Genomic DNA, 20,681 nt, shown 5'->3' on the forward strand with positions numbered 1-20,681 from the left:
TTCGGTGAGTGTGGGTACTGGGGATACCAGGAGCCTTCCCCCCCTCCCGTTGGGCCCAGCCCAGGGCAAGATGTGCACCAACTGCGGCATTGCAAACCATTTTGCATCAGTATGCCGAAGGAAGGTGCAACGGAAAGAAGATAAACGGCCCCAGAGCGAAGGCTAGTCTGTTAACTGTCGAGCATCTCGCTATCATCATTGCATTAGGGAAGAAGAGTGAACAGGACAGATACCAGGCAGAAGACACCTTGTCTGATGACGAGAGAGAGACCTACCTGGTCTCATTCACACATGCCTAAAAGAGACGGAGGCGACCTCAGACAAGATGCACAGTGCTAATATCAGAATCAGAGGTCAGTGTAGTTATTGACACAGCGTATCAGTCACCATCATGGGGATCCAGCAGTATAACAAACTAAGGCCCAAACCTGAACTCCTGCCTCCAAAGACAAAGATCTTCGCGTATGGGAGCGACTCACCCCTACCAATCTGAGGCAAATTGACAGTACTAGTCCTATCTGGAGACGCCAAAATCACAATTGACATCCACGTCATCGACCAAGAGGCAGACACACTCTTGAGCAGCCATGCGGCAGAGGACCTAGGGCTGGTGATATTTGCAAGGAACATGCAGGCTGACCAGACGAAAGACCTGCTCAACCAATTTGGAGGTCTTTTCAAAGGGCTAGGAAGGATAAGGAAGGCTCCAATCAAACTGCACATAGATCAGACCGTCAAGCCAATGGTGTTAAGGCACTGGAGGATCCCTTTCCACCACAGACCCATAGTGGAAGAAGAGCTGCAAAACCTAGAGGACCTGGGAGTCATAGAGAAAGTATTGGGGCCCACACCTTGGGTGCCCCCATGGTAATCACCGAAAAACCCATCCAAACCAGGGAAAATAACACATTCGGTGTGAATGCCACATAACACCAACGATGGATAACATCATGGCTGAATTAAACGGGTCCAGGTGTTTTTAAAGTTGGACCTGAATGCCGGCTATCATCAATTGGTGCTGGCCAAAGAAAGCAGGTACATCACTACGTTCAGTACCCATCTTGGACTCAGAAGATACAAGCGCCTGAATTTTGGCATATTGCCCAAAATACCGTCAAAGAGGTCCTGGACGGACAGTAGCCCCATTGGCCTGGGAACCGTCCTCACCCAGGAGCAAGAACGAGGGTGTGGGCTTCCCTAGCCTATGCCAGCAAGGCGCTCTCCCCGACCGAGAGGCGCTATGCCCAGATCGAGAGGGAGGCCCTAGTGATCTGCTGGGCATGGCAGCATTTTCATCTGTGGCCATCCGTTTAAGGTCATCACAGATCACGAACCCCTAGTACCTCTGTTCAGGGGCTCTGCATCCCACCAGCCACCAAGGATCGAAAGGTGGGCCATTGGACTCCAGCAATACGAGATGGAGGTAGCTTATCAACCCGGGGCCAAGAACCCTGACGATTTCCTCTCCCGACACCCAGACCCCCACAAAGACAGTAGCAATTAACCTGACTCAGAATCCGTGGAGGCACATCTGGACATGATCTCAGCACTCACGTGCCCTCTGGCGCTGACACTCAAAGAGATAGCAGTTGTTGCAGAGGCGGACCAAGTCATCGCCATGGTCCAGGCAGCCATCGAAGGGGCCCACTGGCATCAGTTCCTAAAGTCGGCCAATGTGTGGTCCGGTCCGGGAAAATACAGCCTCACGCACATGTGGAGGGTCCGAGATGAGCTGAGCATCACCCAAACAGGTATCTTATTGGGAGGGCCACAAATTGTTATCCCCGCATCCCTCCAGCTGCGAGCGACAGAGCTAGCCCGTGGTGGGCACCAGGGAGTAGAGAAGATGAAAGCACGTATGTGGGAGAAAGTCTGGTTTCCCGGAATGGATGCCCATGGTGTCGAGACAGTCAGGAAATGCCCCTCCTGCAAAGTGACAAGTGCCCCAAAAGGACTGCGCTCATCCGCACCAAGGTGCAGGGGAAAGGCCCCTGGGAAAAGATCAGCATGGATTTTGGGTGTTTCCCTGATGGCAGAGCCACCTTAGCCATAATTGACAGCTACTCCAAGTACCCTCTGGTGGAAGTCGTCAACTCACCAGCATTCTCATACGTGGGCTCAGTGTTGGACAAGATCTTCGCCATGTTTAGATGCCCGAGGAAATTAGAAGCGACAACTGGCACCCGTTCCAAGGGCGCGAATTCCACGAGTTCCTACACCACCATGGTATCCAGCACAGGCGTATCCCTCCACAGTGGCTGCAAGCAAATGGCGAGATTGAAAGGTTTATGAGAACCATAAATAAAGCTCTCTGCATCACCATAGCTGAACACGTCGACCCTGAGATTCCTCCGGGAATACCTGAGCACTCCTCAAAGTTCCACACGTCTAGCATCTTGGGGATTAATGTTCAATGGATCCCGCCATGATGGCCTTCCTATTGCCCCATGGTGGTTACCCTCTCCGTTTGACGAGGAAGGTGCCTTTAGGAGGAGGGAGAAGCACAACCTAAAGCCAGACAGACAAGGAGGGCCATGTCCCACCAGCTCCAGGAAGGAGACACCGTAATTCTAATAGACCGGAGACCTGGCGTGAAGTTTCAGACTTGCTAGTGTGGAAAAAGGTAGGGCCGATGACCTTTTTCAGAGTTGCCCGGCGTTAACCGCCTCTATTACCACTCAAGTTACCAAACAAAAGAGGCAGGCGCTGGAGACTGGAAGGCAGGAAACAGAAGTTTTATTCCGACGGAGCAGAACACATCAAATCAGACAACAGGGTATCTTCTCGAGGTGTTCTACCCGCATCTCTGAGGCCTGGCCTCTTATACACCGGTTTATGATCTTTATTACAGTTTATTGCATGTATCACATTCTTGCAAATGCCTTTGAGGTATGAAAGGACATCCTCGGAATCCCTGCTTCAGGCCCGTTCCCACACACATTTACAGTTGAAGTCCCCACCCCGGTCACAACAGGTGATGATTGTTGCGCAGCTGGACATTCCGCCGATTCACGGAATGTATGTGGTTGATCGGATCTCATGGGGTGGGGGCTTTGATCAACTCGTGGATCCTTTGATGGGAGAAGCTTCCTACTGTATGGGGGAGCAATAAACAGCATCCGCAGGGCCAGGTGGCGGCCTGGGAATGAGTAAGACAATTGGGCACAGAGGAAAGGGGGTTTTATCAAAGGACCCGGGATCATGAAAGGAATGGAAGGAGGTGTTGAGCTGGGAACAGGATGGGGTTCCGAGGCAGAGTCGTGCTGAAGAGGGGTTTATGGCCCAAGGCATGTATGTGAGAGCGGGGGCTGTCAGCGCACGGGGGATGCTTGCGAGGTCAGGAGAGAGAGAGAGAGAGACGCTGGCTGTCGGCGGTGGGCAGAGAGGCCATGGTATTTAAAATGGCTGCCGCTTACGCGCACGGATGGGCTCAAAAAGGGGGCAAGATGGCGCCGATAATGTTGACACTGTAGTCTAGGTTTTAACAGTCCTCCCTCTTCAACATATCTAGCCAGCTTGTTTACTCAAAGTCTATCTGCATTAAATTCCTAACCTCAACATCATACAGTGCTCCCATGTGTTCCTTTCCAAAGTCCACAGTCTTAGGGCAGATACAATTCACGCATAATGAACACAGAGGCGGCAGGCATTGAATTCCTAAGCAGAACCCACATATTACAACTACAGGAATCAGGATAATGGTAAACAGTCTCCAGCCCCAGTTCTTAACAGTACTCCAAAACCATCCACCAAGCGACCATTCTTTCTGCTCCTGGTGAACTTCTGAGGACAGTCTGTGGAGATGTTCGATGGCTTGGTACACTGAGGGTGAATTGTCCGGTATATATGTACAGCAGCTGGACCCAATAATGCGGCATGCTCCACCACGATCCGCTAGAACCACATCTAGAACAAGGCGGTTCTGGAGAGCCACCAGGCGGACCGCTTGAAGCTCGGCTGTGTTGTTTGCAAGGATACCAGCTGTGATGTTCATTGTTGTCTCGACTGCCTGAGTCAGATGTCGGATGGCACGGCTGTTTGCCATCGGGCCCCAGAGTGGAACAAGTCCCTTCATTGCGTCGAGGAACTGTGCTCCTGTAGAGTCGGCTTGTTCAATGTCCTTGGCTCGTTTTTGTCTATGGTGATTCGCTGGAGCCACATAGGTCGGAGGAAGGATGAAGGAGATAAAACAGGTGCCCCCCCAGCCTTTGGGGAGCCAGGTGTAGGCTTTTGTGCCGCAAACAAAGTACATGTTTGGAGAGGATACAAAGGAAGATGGATCGGTAGAGTCCAAAGTTCTGGTGAAGCGGCAAGCACTGCGGCCCACCAGCTGTGTCCCAAGCCCTTCTATGCACATAAGGCCTGTGACGTTGATGACAGATAGGGCCACAGTCAGGGTGGCGGCTGTTCGCTTCCGAAGGTAGGAGAAGGTGGGTCTGGTCGGATTGTTGAACACCTGCATTTCAATTCGTTCTTTAGCAGGGATGTCCATGCGGATAGAGTCGTTGGAGGTCTGCGGGCAGAAATGTGTCTTCGTTTTGTTTCGCCAGACCTCATGAAAGAAATGCGTCATGGTTTTGCTGGAGGTGGCATTGTCCCTGTAGCTCTCTTGCAGAAGGATCAGCCAAGCAAGGCAGGAGCCGTGAATTGAGAAGGGTGAAGGGATGAAGGGTATCGAATGTCCAGTGGCGTGGGGTAGCAACCCACAGATCCAGCAGTTGGTGGCATTGGTGGCAAGATTGTGCTGGTGCAGCAGCTGTACAAAGGAGTTGTTCCAAAACTCCTTTCGTCTTTCTCTGAGTTGGGGAGAGAGAGAGATCAAATAATGTTCCTTCATGGTGGTAGGCTGTGCAGTGGTCAGGAATGTCTCATGAGCAGGTGCATTTTCTTCCACAATCCAGAGCGTGGTCATGAGGAGAAGGCAGAAGAGGATCGTGATAAAAAGTGCAATTGTCTTTGAACTGTGGATTCTGTCTGTCTTTGGGTTTCTGTAGCGAATTTTCGGACGTCCGGTTGCTTCCATCACCTTCTTATCGGGCGCTTCCATCATCTTCTTATCGGGCGCTTCCATCATCTTCAAGGGAGCTCGGTAGCGGGCAGAACCAAAAACCTCGTCTGGCTTTCTCTCCTGACAGCCTTTGTAGTGTTAGGCCACTGATTTGAGAATTATGACTTAGTCAATGGTCTGCTTAGCCGAAACTCTCTCCTTTCATCAAAGGTTATACCCTTCTTTGGATGGCACGGTGGGGTCAGGAATCTTTGCAAGTTCAAGTGTCTCTGTGTCTGGGTAGCAATTCAGCGATGGTCGGTCTTTGTTCAGGAGCTCTTCCTGGGTGGTCACGTCTTCGGTCGTCATTAGAGTCAGGGAGATCCGCTTGCAATGGTGCGCATGCACCCAGGTCCGCTTTCCTTCCACTCGAAGAGCTGTTCGGGTGGTGAGTAGGACTTGCCAGGGGCCCGTCCACCGGGGTTCCAGACTCTTGGCGCGCTGGAAGTTCTTTATCAGTATGAAGTCCCCGGGTTGCAGGTTGTGTCCGGGACCCCTGGAAGCGTCAGGGATGGCATGCAGCACCTGTTGGTGAATGACAGACAAAGTTTCAGTCAATTTATACAAGTAATCAGACATTAGGACGTCCGGAACGTTATGAATGGAAGTCGGTTTTGGTGCAGACCAGACGCTCATAGGTTGGCCGAAAACGACCTCGTAAGGTGTCAAGTGGTGTTTGGTGGGGGTGGAACGCATCGATAGCAATGCCAGTGGGAGAGCGTCTGGCCATTTCAGTCCTGTGGTAGCCACTATCTTGGCCAGTTTTAGTTTTAGTGTGGCATTGTGTCGCTCAACAAGTCCAGCAGACTGGGGGTGGAAGACTGCGTGGAACTTCTGTTTTACACCCAGCCCTTTCAGGATGAGCTGGATAACTTCGGCTACGAAGTGGGGGCCATTGTCGCTCCACAAAATTCGACAAAGGCCGTAGCGAGGGAAAAATTCCTTTAACAGTACTTTTGCAGTGGCCATAGCAGTGTTATCACGGGTTGGGTATGCTTCCACCCATTTGCTGAATGCACACACCACAACAAGTACGTATTTTAGGCCTTGGCATCTGTCTAGTTGGATGTAGTCCATCTGTAGGACTTCAAATGGGTGATTGGGAACCCCAAACCCTCCCCGGGGTACCACAGTTCCTTTCCCGGGGTTATGTTGCAAGCATATCAAGCATTGTTGGACCAGACGTTTGGCTGAGTCTGTGATTTTGTCGTTGTGCCAAACTCTGGAGACAAGTTCAATCATGGGGGCTGATCCTATGTGTGCAGGGGAGTGTGCCATAGTCAATATGGGAATCAGGTATGAGTCAGGTAGCAACCATTTGTTTGTGTCTTTTGTCCGCCAGCAGCCTTCCTCGTCTTTCAGTCCCACCCGTGCCCATTAAGTCAATTCGTGTTGTGAGCTAGCCATTTGAATGTCCCTAATAGTGTCTCTGGCGTCTGTCCATTTCTCTGCTTGTGACCTAGTCACGTACATGCGTGTCGTCGTCCTATTCTCAGCTGTGGTCCGAGCGGTGGTGTCGGCTCGTGCATTTCCCTGTCCAATAAGGTCTGTCACCTTCTTGTGTGCCTGGCATTTGATGACCGCAAGTCTTTTGGGGAGAAGGACGGCTTCGATCAGGGCGGAGACTAGATCTCCATGTAAGATGGGGGTGCCGTGTGAGGTCAAGAATCCCCTTTCCTTCCAGAGGAGCCCAAAATGGTGAACCACCCCGAAAGCATACTGGCTGTCAGTGTAAATGTTCGCTGTGGTTCCTGCTGCTAGGATGCATGCTCGTGTCAGGGCAATCAGTTCTGCTGCCTGTGCAGATCGTTGTGTGATGCGGGCTGTCTCTACTACAGTTCGGGCTGTGGTGACTGCATAGGCAGCTGAAGTGGTGCCATCAGGGAGTTTGATGCAAGAGCCGTCCACCCACAGCTCTCCGTCAGGGTCAGGAAAAGCTGTGTCTCTGAGGTCAACCCTACTTCTAGTCTGTTCGTCCGTGAGGGTTACACAGTCATGTACAGGGGGCAACTTGGGGTCGTTTTCTGGTAGGGGCAACAAAGTTGCCGGGTTCAGTGTGGTGCATCTTTTCAGGGTGATGTGGGGTGCGAGCAGAGTCAGTTCGTATCCAGCCAGCCGTGCACTCGTCAGGTGTTGCGTCTTAGTTTGGTTCAGGAGGGTGTCAACTGCATGGGGTACTAATACCGTGAGGGAATTCGACAGTACAATCCCCTCACTCTGTCGGATAGAGATAGCAGCGGCAGCTACAGCTCGAAGGCAGGCAGGCAAGGCTCTGGCTACGGGGTCAAGAGTGGCAGAGAAGTAAGCGCAGGGTCGTTGCTTTGGGCCAATGGACTGAGTCAAGACAGACAAAGCACATCCCTCCCTTTCGTGAGTGTAGAGGGAGAAGGGCTTTGTGTAATCGGGGGTACCTAGGACAGGGGCCGAACAAAGGGCATCTCGTAGCTCTATGAAGGAGGATTGGCATTCAGGGGTCCAAGGGAGTGGGAAGGGGACATCTTTAGCTAGCAGAGAAAGCAGCGGTTTCACAATGAGACTGAAGTTTGGTAACCACTGCCGACAGAAGGAGGTGAGGCCTAGTAGGGAGCGGACTTGTTTCTGAGTCTTAGGGACAGGGGTTTCAAGAATGGTTTGGATCCGGTCGGGAGTAAGTTTTCTTCCGTCTTTGGACAAAAGGTGGCCTAAGTAAGTGACCTGGGGTTGGCAGAATTGCAACTTCTTCTTGGAGACCTTGTGGCCATTTTCCGCAAGGAAGTGCAGAAGTTGAATGGTGGCTGTGACTGCTAGTGGAGTGGTGTCGGCAGCCAAAAGGATGTCATCGACGTATTGTATCAACACCACTCCATCGGGTAACTGGACCTCATCCAGTTGTCTCTTGAGGGCCTGACTGTAGATGCTGGGGCTTTCTGTGTAGCCTTGGGGTGCTCGACAGAATCTATATGAGCGGGCTTTTAGGGTGAAGCCGAAGAGATATCGGCTGTCTGGATGGATGGGGATAGAGAAAAATGCATTTTTGAGGTCAATGACAGTGAAGGTGGTGGCAGTAGAAGGAATCAAAGTCAGGATAGTGGTGATGTCTGAGACCACGGGGTACTGGGGTACAACTACTTTGTTGATCTCTCGAAGGTCGATGATGAAGCGGTATGCTTTCTCATCTCCCTCTCCTTGTTTCTTGATGATGGGCAAGATAGGGCTGTTGCAAACGTTGCTATCCACTTCCTCTACCACTCCTGCATCTATCAGTGACTGAATAATCTTTACCAATGCCTTCTCGCCCTCGGGCAATATCCGATATTGTGGAAGTTTTGGGAGTATTGCGTCCGGTCGAACAGTGATGTGCACTGGGTCAATCATCATGCGTCCTACGTCCGAATCTGTCTTGGCCCACAGATACGGAGGCAGAGTGTCAAGTAGGGACAAGACAGTGTCAGTGATAGTAAACATGCGTCGGGAAGGGCAATGTCTGAGCAGAATGGGGTTGTCGTACAGGAAAACTCGAACTCCGTCTTGGGAACATCTAATAGTCGCTCGGAAATGCTTCAGTAAGTCAAGTCCCATAATGGCGTCAGGAGTATTGGCAGAAAGCAAAAACGTCGTGTCAGTTGTGTTGTTCTCTAAGTCAAAGGGGATCTGTGTGGACAAAGGGTTAGTGGAGGGCGTTCCATCGAAACCTATTGATGTTACAAGTGAGCCAGACAAGGGTGCCCTTGGAATCAGTCGTTTAGATAACGCACTACGTGTCGCGCCAGTGTCTACCAGAAATGGAGACTTTGTACCCAGGACCTTAGCGGTGACATAAGTACCTTGCTGGTCAACATAGAGCTCGACTGGATCCCTCCCTTGCCCTTGGCAGTCCTATGCGAAGTCGTGGGCATCGTCGCAGTCAGACTGCTGGTACTGGTTCTGTCGGGGTCGGTCAAATGTGTTTGGTCTGTTTGATCTATCGTTAGTCGTGCCATTTGCGGACCCCCGTTGCTGTCCTCTATTTCTCGGTCCACCCGCTACGTCCTTGGGGTCCCTATTTCTGTTCATCTCCAACAGAACCGGACACTGGGATTTCCAATGGCCGAATCCTTTGCAGAAGGCACACTGGTCCTCGCTAATGTCTCTACGTCTATCAGGCTGGGCTCCAAACTTCCTCGGGGCTGTGATGAGAGTCCAATCCCGGCCCTACCGAACGACCTCAGAGTTCAATGGTGTAAACACAGAACTACTAAGAGAATGCAGCAGGCCGCGGGAAGGGAAGGGGACAGCGGGGAGGGAGATCTGTAACGATAAAGAACAAGATATTAAAGCACCCTATCTCCCTATACTACAACAGGGTAATCTAATCTCTCAACCCAACTCCTCCCCCCACTAGTTACCAGTCAATACCTGTAAAGAAAAATACACAAAGACCAAATCCAATGGAGACAGGAGATTGTTGTGGTGTGAAGAACTGGGCCCAACTGTGGATACAAAACAAACACGATTCACTCCCTCTACTCCAGGTACAGAATTGTTGGTTGTTGCTCAAAACATAGATCACCACACATACCCCAATGTAATACGTATGTTTCTATAAATGGGCAGCCACACAGTTCCTTGTTTGACCTTTCCAATACCCCTCCTGTCTCCTGTTTAGAACGAGATAAGCAAATTATAATGAACACTGTGCTCCTCAGAAACACTTCCTGAAAACACAGTAAATGAATCACTTCCCACTTGGTTCCCAGAGTTAATCTCACTCTGTGATGGGTCGTCAACGCTTGTGCCCTAAGAAGTTCTGCCAGATAGCAATCCGTGAGGGCAAGAGAAGGCGAGGCTCAAAGAAAAAGGCTCCTGGTGAGTCCTATCGCCTCCTTGCAAGCTTCCAAGTAATCACAATATATACAACTATAATACACCATGAAAGGCTCAGTTTTGTTTTGCTCAATAATCAGGTCCGTTCCCCTGAGAACAAACGTGCAGCCACATCAGTTTGTAACAGCACACATAAACACTGAGCCTCCTGAGCCTCCGAGTAACACTGAACTCAGTGCCACTCTTAACCAAGAAACCGGGTTGTGGGTGTGTTGTTGGGATCGAAGCTACCAACGCCACACACCCCAACGCAAGCAGATTACTCACGGTAATGGAGAACAAGGAGTCGCCGGACACCTCTTACCGCCTCCAAACACGGACTCGGAAAACGCCACCGCAAACGGAATTATCGGCGTTTCACCGCCGACTGAACACCGTACTTATTTCCTGGCATGCGTGCGCAGCTCGCGTTCGGAACGCGACGTCAGCGCGGCATGCCGGGAATTGTAGTTTCTGCTCCTTTTTTGGCGGCCCATGAGCGTTCGGAGACCTGGAACATGACAGTACACCCCCCTTCACAAATGGGCCCCATCACCCCCAGGTTTCCCAGGAAACAAACGGTGAAACCGGGCCACCAGCCGGGGAGCCTTAACGGCGTTCACTGGCTCCCAAGAATCCTCCTCCGGACCAAACCCCTTCCAGGAGATTAGGTATTGCAAACGACCCTTCACCCATCTAGAGTCCCGGATGCATCTCACCTCATATTCCTGATCTTGCATCACCCAGATAGGCACCGGGGACTTACGAATCGGACTCCTAGAGGGCTTCAAAAGGGAAACGTGGAACACAGGATGTATGCGAAGTTGCGCCGGCAAACGCAGACGCACAGCAACCGGGTTCACATGACCCACCACCCGGTAAGGACCTATGAACCTTGGATTAAACACACTGTGTTTCTTAAATTTAATATGCTTGGTGGACAACCATACTAAATCACCCTTTTTATACACTGGATTGGGTCTCCGGTGCTTGTCTGCTTGGAGTTTATACCTGGCTTTGGCCTTCTCAAGGTTTTTGCGTGTGCTCAAAAGTGTTTTGCGCACCCTCAACAACCTGTCCCTCACCTCTGGCAACTTCACATTATCAGAGGGCAATAGCATAGGTGTGAACCTGGGATGGTGACCATAGGAGCAAAAGAAAGGCGTGTATTGAGTGGATGCATGTTGAGTGCTGTTATAGGCTATTTCTGCCACCCACAACCAATCAACCCATGACTCGCTGCTTTCTTGTACGTAGCATCGTAGATACTGTTTTAGGGATTGGTTCAGTCTCTCCGTCTGTCCATCCGTCTGCGGATGGAAACTGGTGGACACAGACGAAGTGATGTGTAACGCCTTACACCAGGTTTTCCAGAATCTTGCAGTGAATTGTGTCCCTCGATTGGACACTATGTCTCTGGGAAGGCCATGCAGTCTTACAATGTTCACCAGGAGTAGCTGAGCTAATTGTCCTGCTGTGGGTACTTGGGCACAAGGAATGAAGTGACCCATTTTGGTTAAAAAGTCCACTACCACGATTATGGCTGTTTTGCCTTGGTCTTTTGGAAGCCCCACAATGAAATCGACTGAGAATCTCTCCCACGGATTCTCAGGAGTGGGCAAAGGTAGTAACATTCCTTGAGGTCTTTGTCTGTTCGTTTTCATTTGACTGCATGTGACACACTCCGCCACCCAACGAAGCACATCAGGTCTGATGGAAGGCCACCAAAACTGCCTCTGGATCTTTTCCAAGGTCTTGACAAAACCCATGTGACCAGCACACGGAACTTCGTGGCACCAAGAGAACACAACTCGGCGTAAGACTTCTGAAGGCACCAGTACCTGTTTTCCCCTCATTGGAATGCCGTGTTTAGTTTTCCATTCCGGATGATGTCTGAGCCATGTGCGCCACACACAGGTTTGCACTCCCCTCCTGAATCGAGACAGGAAGTCGTCGGTATGAGTTACCCCTATGACGTTTGCAGGGTCAATGATTGACTGAACCGGTTTCTCCTCAGGTAATAGGTGATTCTCTCTCCTGGTAAGCGCATCCGCCTTCCTGTTGTAGGTACCAGGCCTAAAGGTAACCACGAATCGGAACTCCTCGAAGAACATCATCCACCTTAATTGCCTGGGGGAAAGGTGTCTCGCAGCCCTTAAAAACTGTAGATTTCGGTGATCTGTATAAACCGTGATCTGGTGACGAGCCCCCATTAACCAGTGTCGCCATTCCATAAAGGCATCCCGTATAGCTAGAAGCTCCTTTTCGGCGATGGTGTAGTTTACTTCTGAGGGATTGAGCTTCCTGGACATGTAGGCAATCGGGTGCAGGGTGCCTGTTGATTCTTCCGTTTGAGACAACACTGCCCCCAGGGCTATTTCTGAGGCATCTGCCTCAACTATGAATGGGAAATCCGGATTGGCGTGTGTTAACACCGGTGCTGAGGAGAAGGCTGCCTTGAGCTCATCAAATGCTTGTTGGGCTTTGTCTGTCCATACAAACGGGGTGTTTTTCTTCGTAAGCTGCGTGAGGGGTGACACCATTCCTGAGAAACCAGCTATGAATCGCCTGTAGAAGTTGGCAAACCCCAACAGGCTCTGGATGTCTTTAACGTTGTTGGGGCGTGGCCAATCCACAATCGCTTGGACTTTTCTTTCTGCCATCACTTGCCCTGACGGAGTAAGCATTACACCCAGAAACTCCACCGTTGTGACATGGAATTCACATTTGGTGATTTTGCAGAAGAGATGATGTTTCTGGAGGGCTTGCAGCACTGATTTTACATGGATGATGTGTTCTTCTGTTGAGTTGGAATAAATGAGAATGTCGTCTATATAAACGACCGCATAATGATCCAGGAATTCACGAAGGACCTCGTTCAGGAAAAATTGAAATGCGGCCGGGGCATTGCAGAGCCCAAAGGGCATCACTAAATACTCATATAATCCGTACCGCGTTTTAAAGGCCGTTTTCCACTCATCACCCCGTCTTATGCGAACAAGGTGATAGGCTCCACGCAAATCCAACTTCGTATAGATGTGTGCTGCCCTGACCTGTTCCAGCAGCACCGGGATCAAAGGTAGCGGATATTGATTCTTCACGGTGATGGCGTTTAATGCTCTATAATCTATGCAACATTTTTTTTCACCATTAGCCTTTGGTATGAAGAACAAAGGGGATGCTGCAGGTGATCTAGAAGGTTGAATATATTCTAAGGCCAAATATTTATCAAGATATTCTCGCAGCGTCTCTGTTTCGGGTAGAGTAAGCGCGTAAATCCTTCCATTGGGGATCTCGGATCCAGGGATGAGATCAATGCGGCAATCATACGTGCGGTGAGGTGGAAGCACCTCGGCCTCTTTGTCGCTGAACACTGGTCCAAACTCAGCGTAACATGAGGGCAGAGTTACGTCTTTTTCCGCTGCTGTGGCTATTCATTGCATAGGCTCTAAGTTTTGTGCATGCTCCTTATTCGCGGGAAAACAGTGTTCTCGACAATAGGGGGAAAGGAACTGAATGGATTTGGTAGCCCACTGTATATCAGGATCATGTGTTTGTAGCCAGGGGAGGCCTAGGATGATCCCATATTGCGGGGCTTCAATGATGTTGAAGATCAAAAGTTCATGGTGGGAATTAGAACATACCATTTCATACTCGCTCGTACGATAAGTAATCGGTCCTGCTTGAAGTTCGTGTCCATCCACAGCGTAGACTGTTTCAGGTCTTTCTTTGGGAATGAGAGTCACTCCTAATCGCCGAGCCATAGAACAATCCATAAAACACCCTGTAGCTACCGAATCAACCATTACATGCACCTCATGTTGTTTCTTGTTGATGGTAATGAACATGTTCACAAACAGGTGGTTTCTCATATCCACGGAATCCGGGGTGAGTGAAGGGATGATGTGTATGCTTGAGGGTTTCCCTTCATTCACCATCAAGCTGTGTAGTTTCCCGACTCCTTTGCGGAGACTCCTGCTACACTCGGGCCTCCCCGTCCCCGATTACTCTTTGGCTTCACTGGGCATTCCCTTACGAAATGGCCTTTCTTCCCACAATAGAGACACAATCCTTGTTTGCGTCTGAATTCTCTTTCGCTGGTGGTTAAGGAGGCTCGCACCGTCCCTATCTCCATGGCCTCGGGAGACGGAGCCGGTTTGTCACTGTTACCAGGTTGTTCATAAGGCATCACAGCTTTGTCCTTCTTCTTATGCTCACCTTTTCTTTCCTTCATACGATGATCTAATCGTAATGTAAGGTCTATTAAAGCAGAACATGTACGGGGCTGTGGATCTATCTGAGCTAAGACGTCCTTCATGTCTTCGTGGAGACCTTGATAGAACAAAGCGGTTCTTTTTGCTTCAGGCCAATCTGTTTCGGCCACAAGTCTTCTGAAATTGTTGAGATAAGTGACAAGGTCATTGTCCCCCTGTTTCAATTGTAACAACTCTCTGTCGGCCGTGAGGGTCTCGGCCCTCCTGTCAAATGTTTTTTCAAACTCCTCTCTGAAATTATCCCAGTGATATAGGAGTGGGTCATCCCTTTTGACAATTGGAACCGCCCACTGTGCAGCTTCCCCCCCTAAGTATGAGATCAGAAAAGCTACTCTCGCTTGGTGTGTGGAAAACATCTTGGGTTTGCACATAAAGTGCATCTGGACCTGAGTCATGAATACTTGAATCTTCTTTATGTCACCATAGTATCGTTCAGGGGGTGCTAGTGGGATTTGTGCGGGCATTTCCACCACCACCGAAGTGGTAGGGGAAGTGCTACTGGATGCCCCGGTTGTGGTAGTAGGGGTGGGCAGTCTATCCAATCTGGCCCGCAACTGTGCGTTCTCAGCCCTGGAAGCCGCTACCTCCCTATTGGCAGCTGTTAGCTCCACCTGCACTAAGGCCAAAGCAGCCATGACATCCTCTAAGGTGGTCATGGCGAACTCTCAACACAGCCAAGAGGAGGCAAAATCCTTGGGCCGATAATTCTATCAGGCTGGGCTCCAAACTTCCTCGGGGCTGTGATGAGAGTCCAATCCCGGCCCTACCGAACGACCTCAGAGTTCAATGGTGTAAACACAGAACTACTAAGAGAATGCAGCAGGCCGCGGGAAGGGAAGGGGACAGCGGGGAGGGAGATCTGTAACTATAAAGAACAAGATATTAAAGCACCCTATCTCCCTATACTACAACAGGGTAATCTAATCTCTCAACCCAACTCCTCCCCCCACTAGTTACCAGTCAATACCTGTAAAGAAAAATACACAAAGACCAAATCCAATGGAGACAGGAGATTGTTGTGGTGTGAAGAACTGGGCCCAACTGTGGATACAAAACAAACACGATTCACTCCCTCTACTCCAGGTACTGAATTGTTGGTTGTTGCTCAAAACATAGATCACCACACATACCCCAATGTAATACGTATGTTTCTATAAATGGGCAGCCACACAGTTCCTTGTTTGACCTTTCCAATACCCCTCCTGTCTCCTGTTTAGAACGAGATAAGCAAATTATAATGAACACTGTGCTCCTCAGAAACACTTCCTGAAAACACAGTAAATGAATCACTTCCCACTTGGTTCCCAGAGTTAATCTCACTCTGTGATGGGTCGTCAACGCTTGTGCCCTAAGAAGTTCTGCCAGATAGCAATCCGTGAGGGCAAGAGAAGGCGAGGCTCAAAGAAAAAGGCTCCTGGTGAGTCCTATCGCCTCCTTGCAAGCTTCCAAGTAATCACAATATATACAACTATAATACACCATGAAAGGCTCAGTTTGGTTTTGCTCAATAATCAGGTCCGTTCCCCTGAGAACAAACGTGCAGCCACATCAGTTTGTAACAGCACACATAAACACTGAGCCTCCTGAGCCTCCGAGTAACACTGAACTCAGTGCCACTCTTAACCAAGAAACCGGGTTGTGGGTGTGTTGTTGGGATCGAAGCTACCAACGCCACACACCCCAACGCAAGCAGATTACTCACGGTAATGGAGAACAAGGAGTCGCCGGACACCTCTTACCGCCTCCAAACACGGACTCGGAAAACGCCACCGCAAACGGAATTATCGGCGTTTCACCGCCGACTGAACACCGTACTTATTTCCTGGCATGCGTGCGCAGCTCGCGTTCGGAACGCGACGTCAGCGCGGCATGCCGGGAATTGTAGTTTCTGCTCCTTTTTTGGCGGCCCATGAGCGTTCGGAGACCTGGAACATGACAACGTCCAATGTGGGGTGTTGGGGTACGGTCTTTAGGAGGTGCGTTCCTAGGGACATTTGTCTGGTAGTTCCCTTTGTATTGCTCTCGTCCTACAGTCACCCCTTGCAACTGTGCAATCATTACCCTCTCTTTTAAGTCTTTCTTCTTTTTCTCTGTTGCTCTATCGTGTTCATTTTTCTGGTGCTCGTAATATTGGGCCATCTGAAGGATAGCCGCAGGTTTGGAGGCCGCCCAACCACTCTCACTGGCCTGCAGTTTCTGAGAGACCTCCGGCGACAAACCCTTTACATAATTCTGGACAAACAGATGGTGTCCGGTTGCAGTGGTCATGTCCTGGCCGCTGTAATCGGAGAACACCGTTTCAAACCGGGAGAAGTATTCCGATACGTCTTCCTGGGGTTTCTGACGACAGGCCGTTACTATCGACCAGTCCACTTTCTTTTCTGGGATCAGGGTTTTCAATTTCTGTACAATTTTGTCTGGGAGGTCTAAAATGGATTTCAAAGGCTTCTGTCCAGGTTCTCGTTGCCTATCTATGCCATCGAGTTGTGACCAGGTATGTCCGAACAGCTCAAGGTGGTCGACTTTCCGGATTTGCTTCCACACATCAGCTGGCAAACATAACCCGAAAAACAAGTCGATGTCAGCCAGGGTCATGATTGTTGAGCCTAGGGCTGTACCTAATTCAGTGTAGAAGGCAGTGGGGTTTTTACGTAAATCGGGCAGTGATTTCCGGAACGTTAAAATATCTTGCCGATCCCATGGCTGGTAGACCCAGTTGTACACTACCCTCCCTCTTGCATCTTGGTGGTTGACGTCATCGTGTGTTCCTAGACCTCGTGGAGGAACCCAGTAGGGGGCAGCCTCTCTTATAGGCATCATGGTGCTAGCTCGCTCAGTTCGTTGTTCGGTTGCTACAGGTGTCGTGGGTTTAGCTTCCGATTCCTGTTCAGTGAGGTGGCGGAAAACCTCAAGCGTACGCGTAAGGAGGTCCGTCACGTCACACTCGCCCTCATCCCCAATATCGACCTTTCTATACAGAGTCGTTAGGCTCTCGGGACCTTTTTCTCGATATCGGTCCTCATACGCATTCAGGGCATGATAACACAGTCGTACGGCAAAATGTCGTCTGTGGCTCCCTGCATATGAGTTGAACATATCCGTGATGTGCTCTTCACTTTCCTTTCTTTCTACCAGTTTCCTCACTATCTTGTCAATCCCTGCTCGCTCATCCTTGCTTAATCTGTTCGTTCTTATGGAATCAGCCTTTCGGGTCTCTGGGTCATCTAATACTGTCGCTTGTGCTGTATCTAGTACAAGTGGTTCGGCCGGTGGGGAGGCCATGGGGACCGAAGCTCTGGTACCACTCTCGTCTGTGCTTGGGGGTAGCGAGTGCTGTGCTAAGGGTTGGGAAGGGGCATATGGAGGGGGCATGTAGATGATCGGAGGACCTAACAAGAGATCATCGTTGGCTCGCTGTTTTGAGGGTAATTCAGGGTAGAGCGTAGAGGGCGTTCTAACCGGACACTGGCTTGATGTTTCTACCTCTAGTTTCTGTTTGGCTTCTTCTCTTTCCTTAATCTCTTCTTCCAATTTCTTGGCAGCTAGGTGGGCTGCCTTTCGCAGCTCTTTTCCCAACCTACTTTCATTTCTCTTTTTACGCTGTTCGGTTTCTTTGCGCCATATGCCGAGACTATCAAGCATAGTGGCCGTTGTCTTGTGTTTCCCAAGGGCTGTTTCTAGTGCGCTTATTTTATCCTCTTCGAAGGATCCTATCAGTGGCCACTGACTTTTCTGATCCTTCTTCGGATATTTATGCCACAGCTTGCTATAAGCTATAGCGATCAATCCATGCTTCATGAACATGTCCTTATTAGGGGTGCCTTTCAGTGGAGCCGGATGGTTCATCTCTAATAAGCGGTCCGGGCTAAACAGGCTACCAATCAGTGGGGAGAAGATAGGCATGACGGATTAAAACGGGGACAAAAGTCTGCACTACCTATCTTATCACTGCGTGCAAAGACTAGACAGAATATTTCTATTCTTCGTTGTTTGCAGGCGGTGAATACCTCAAAAGAACCAATATTGAACAGTCAATGTTTGGGCAATCAAACAATCAATGGGGAGAATAAGTAGGCACGACGGGTTACAACGGGGACAAAAGTCTGCGTTACCTACCCTTTCACTACCTGCAAAGAGAGAACCTGTTCTTCCCTGTTTGCAGACAGGGAATCTCCAGAAAACAATCCGCGAACAACAGTTCGGGCCAAACAATCAATCAGTGGGGGAGGAAGATAGGCACAACGGATTACAACGGGGACAAAAGTCTGCGTTACCTATCCTTCACGGCTTGCAAAGAGAGAGCCTGTTGTTTCTCCGTTTGCAGACAGTGAATCTCCAAAAGAACCAACAAAAGAGTAATACTAGTATTATCCAAATCAAACAATCATTTCGCAATTTGTCGCGTTTACACGACCTTACCCGGACCGCATGGACAGTTTCTTGTCTTCCGAATCCAGCGCCCGATCGCCCTCTATTCTTCGTGATCTTCGCGGCACTCCTGATGGTTCCCAGTCAGGACCGTAGATCACTCGAGAGAGGTCTGTTCGGAACCAGTGAAGTTCGGATGATCGGCTGTCAGACGAGGGTCTATCGGACAGGAGCTCTCCCGATCGTTGCAGTCGTTCACTCTGTCGTCAGGACCTCTCCCACTGGATCCACGAGTCACTGATGGGCCCCACATTGGGCACCAATTGTGGAAAAAGGTAGGGTCGGTGACCTTTTTCAGAGTTGCCCGGCGTTAACCGCCTCTATTACCACTCAAGTTACCAAACAAAAGAGGCAGGCGCTGGAGACTGGAAGGCAGGAAACAGAAGTTTTATTCCGACGGAGCAGAACACATCAAATCAGACAACAGGGTATCTTCTCGAGGTGCTCTACCCGCATCTCTGAGGCCTGGCCTCTTATGCACCGGTTTATGATCTTTATTACAGTTTATTGCATGTGTCACATTCTTGCAAATGCCTTTGAGGTATGAAAGGACATCCTCGGAATCCCTGCTTCAGGCCCGTTCCCACACACATTTACAGTTGAAGTCCCCACCCCGGTCACAACAGGTGATGATTGTTGCGCAGCTGGACATTCCGCCGATTCACGGAATGTATGAGGTTGATCGGATCTCATGGGGTGGGGGCTTTGATCAACTCGTGGATCCTTTGATGGGAGAAGCTTCCTACTGTATGGGGGAGCAATAAACAGCATCCGCAGGGCCAGGTGGCGGCCTGGGAACGAGTAAGACAATTGGGCACAGAGGAAAGGGGGTTTTATCAAAGGACCCGGGATCATGAAAGGAATGGAGGGAGGTGTTGAGCTGGGAACAGGATGGGGTTCCGAGGCAGAGTTGTGCTGAAGAGGGGTTTATGGCCCAAGGCATGTGAGAGCGGGGGCTGTCAGCGCGCGGGGGATGCTTGCGAGGTCAGGAGAGAGAGACGCTGGCTGTCGGCGGTGGGCAGAGAGGCCATGGTATTTAAAATGGCTGCCGCTTACGCGCACGGATGGGCTCAAAGAGGGGGCAAGATGGCGCCGATAATGTTGACACTGTAGTCTAGGTTTTAACACTAGGAACAAGGATACTTGACTGTAACTGACGTAAAAGAAACCATGGTGACGGCTGAGAAAGAAGGTGAGACTGTAACCAGCAACATCTCGTGGTTCAAGAGGGTGGACAGTCCTGACACCATAGCCGAACCAGCTGATGATCGTGGGGAGTGAGAAGCCAGCCAAATGTAGACCAAGGGAGCAGAGGGCAGCGACCCAAGGCAAGTCTCATCGCCCAGAGTGCCAGAAGCGGCCCAAGGTACCCAGGAGGTGCTGCCCATGCCCAGTGGCGACACCTCAACCTAGCCATGGCAGTCAAAGATATGCTCTGAGAGACAATCCACAGCCAAGCACCGGGCTCAGGGACTTCGCTCGCCAATTAAGTGAACTGAGAGACACTTGGGAAGCAGTCAAGGACAGAGTTGAGATGGGATGTGATGAGTCAGCATGCTAGATGCACACACCGGAAATGCATGGGCCCCCCCTCACACCGGATGGTGGAGCGCGAATATAAATAAAAATGGGCGGAGCTGGAGAGTCTGTCGGCCAGCAACCGTGAAGCGTGTGTGTGTATCCTCATTGCTATTGCGCACACCCGCACTGCGCTAGAGTGTAATCAGATCCCGGCAGGGAATCTTAACACTGAACACACTGAAGCCAGATGCATCTTTATGGAAAAACCAGTAGGGGAGGCTGAACAAATGAAAGGCAGAGCCCAAATGATGTACTTGACTGAACTCCTGCTAAGAAGCTGGTTCAGAAGCATGACTTGTGACCCTCCTATAAGAGGCCCATTTTTTTCCAGTTCCTGCGCCAAAACATGTTTGCACAGGAATTGGACTTGCGAGATTAGTGGTAATTAGTGTATAGCCCGCAATTTTGCAGAGGTGAATTATGGCAGGTCAAACCAGAGGAAATTTACTTGAAGAAAAAGCTTGGTAAATACAGTACATGAAAATTTTGGTCCATATTCAGTCTGATACATACAGATCCACTGGATATTT

General features: G+C 50.2%; 1 protein-coding gene across 2 annotated transcripts in view; it reads left to right on the forward strand.

Annotated features, from left to right (window-relative positions):
- Positions 1–20,681, forward strand: part of DNASE2B (deoxyribonuclease 2 beta) — a 218,772-nt gene that overhangs the window by 76,854 nt on the left and 121,237 nt on the right. The window lies entirely within an intron of this gene.

Source organism: Lissotriton vulgaris, chromosome 1_1 (assembly GCF_964263255.1).
Source record: "Lissotriton vulgaris chromosome 1_1, aLisVul1.2, whole genome shotgun sequence".
Taxonomy (NCBI): domain Eukaryota; kingdom Metazoa; phylum Chordata; class Amphibia; order Caudata; family Salamandridae; genus Lissotriton; species Lissotriton vulgaris.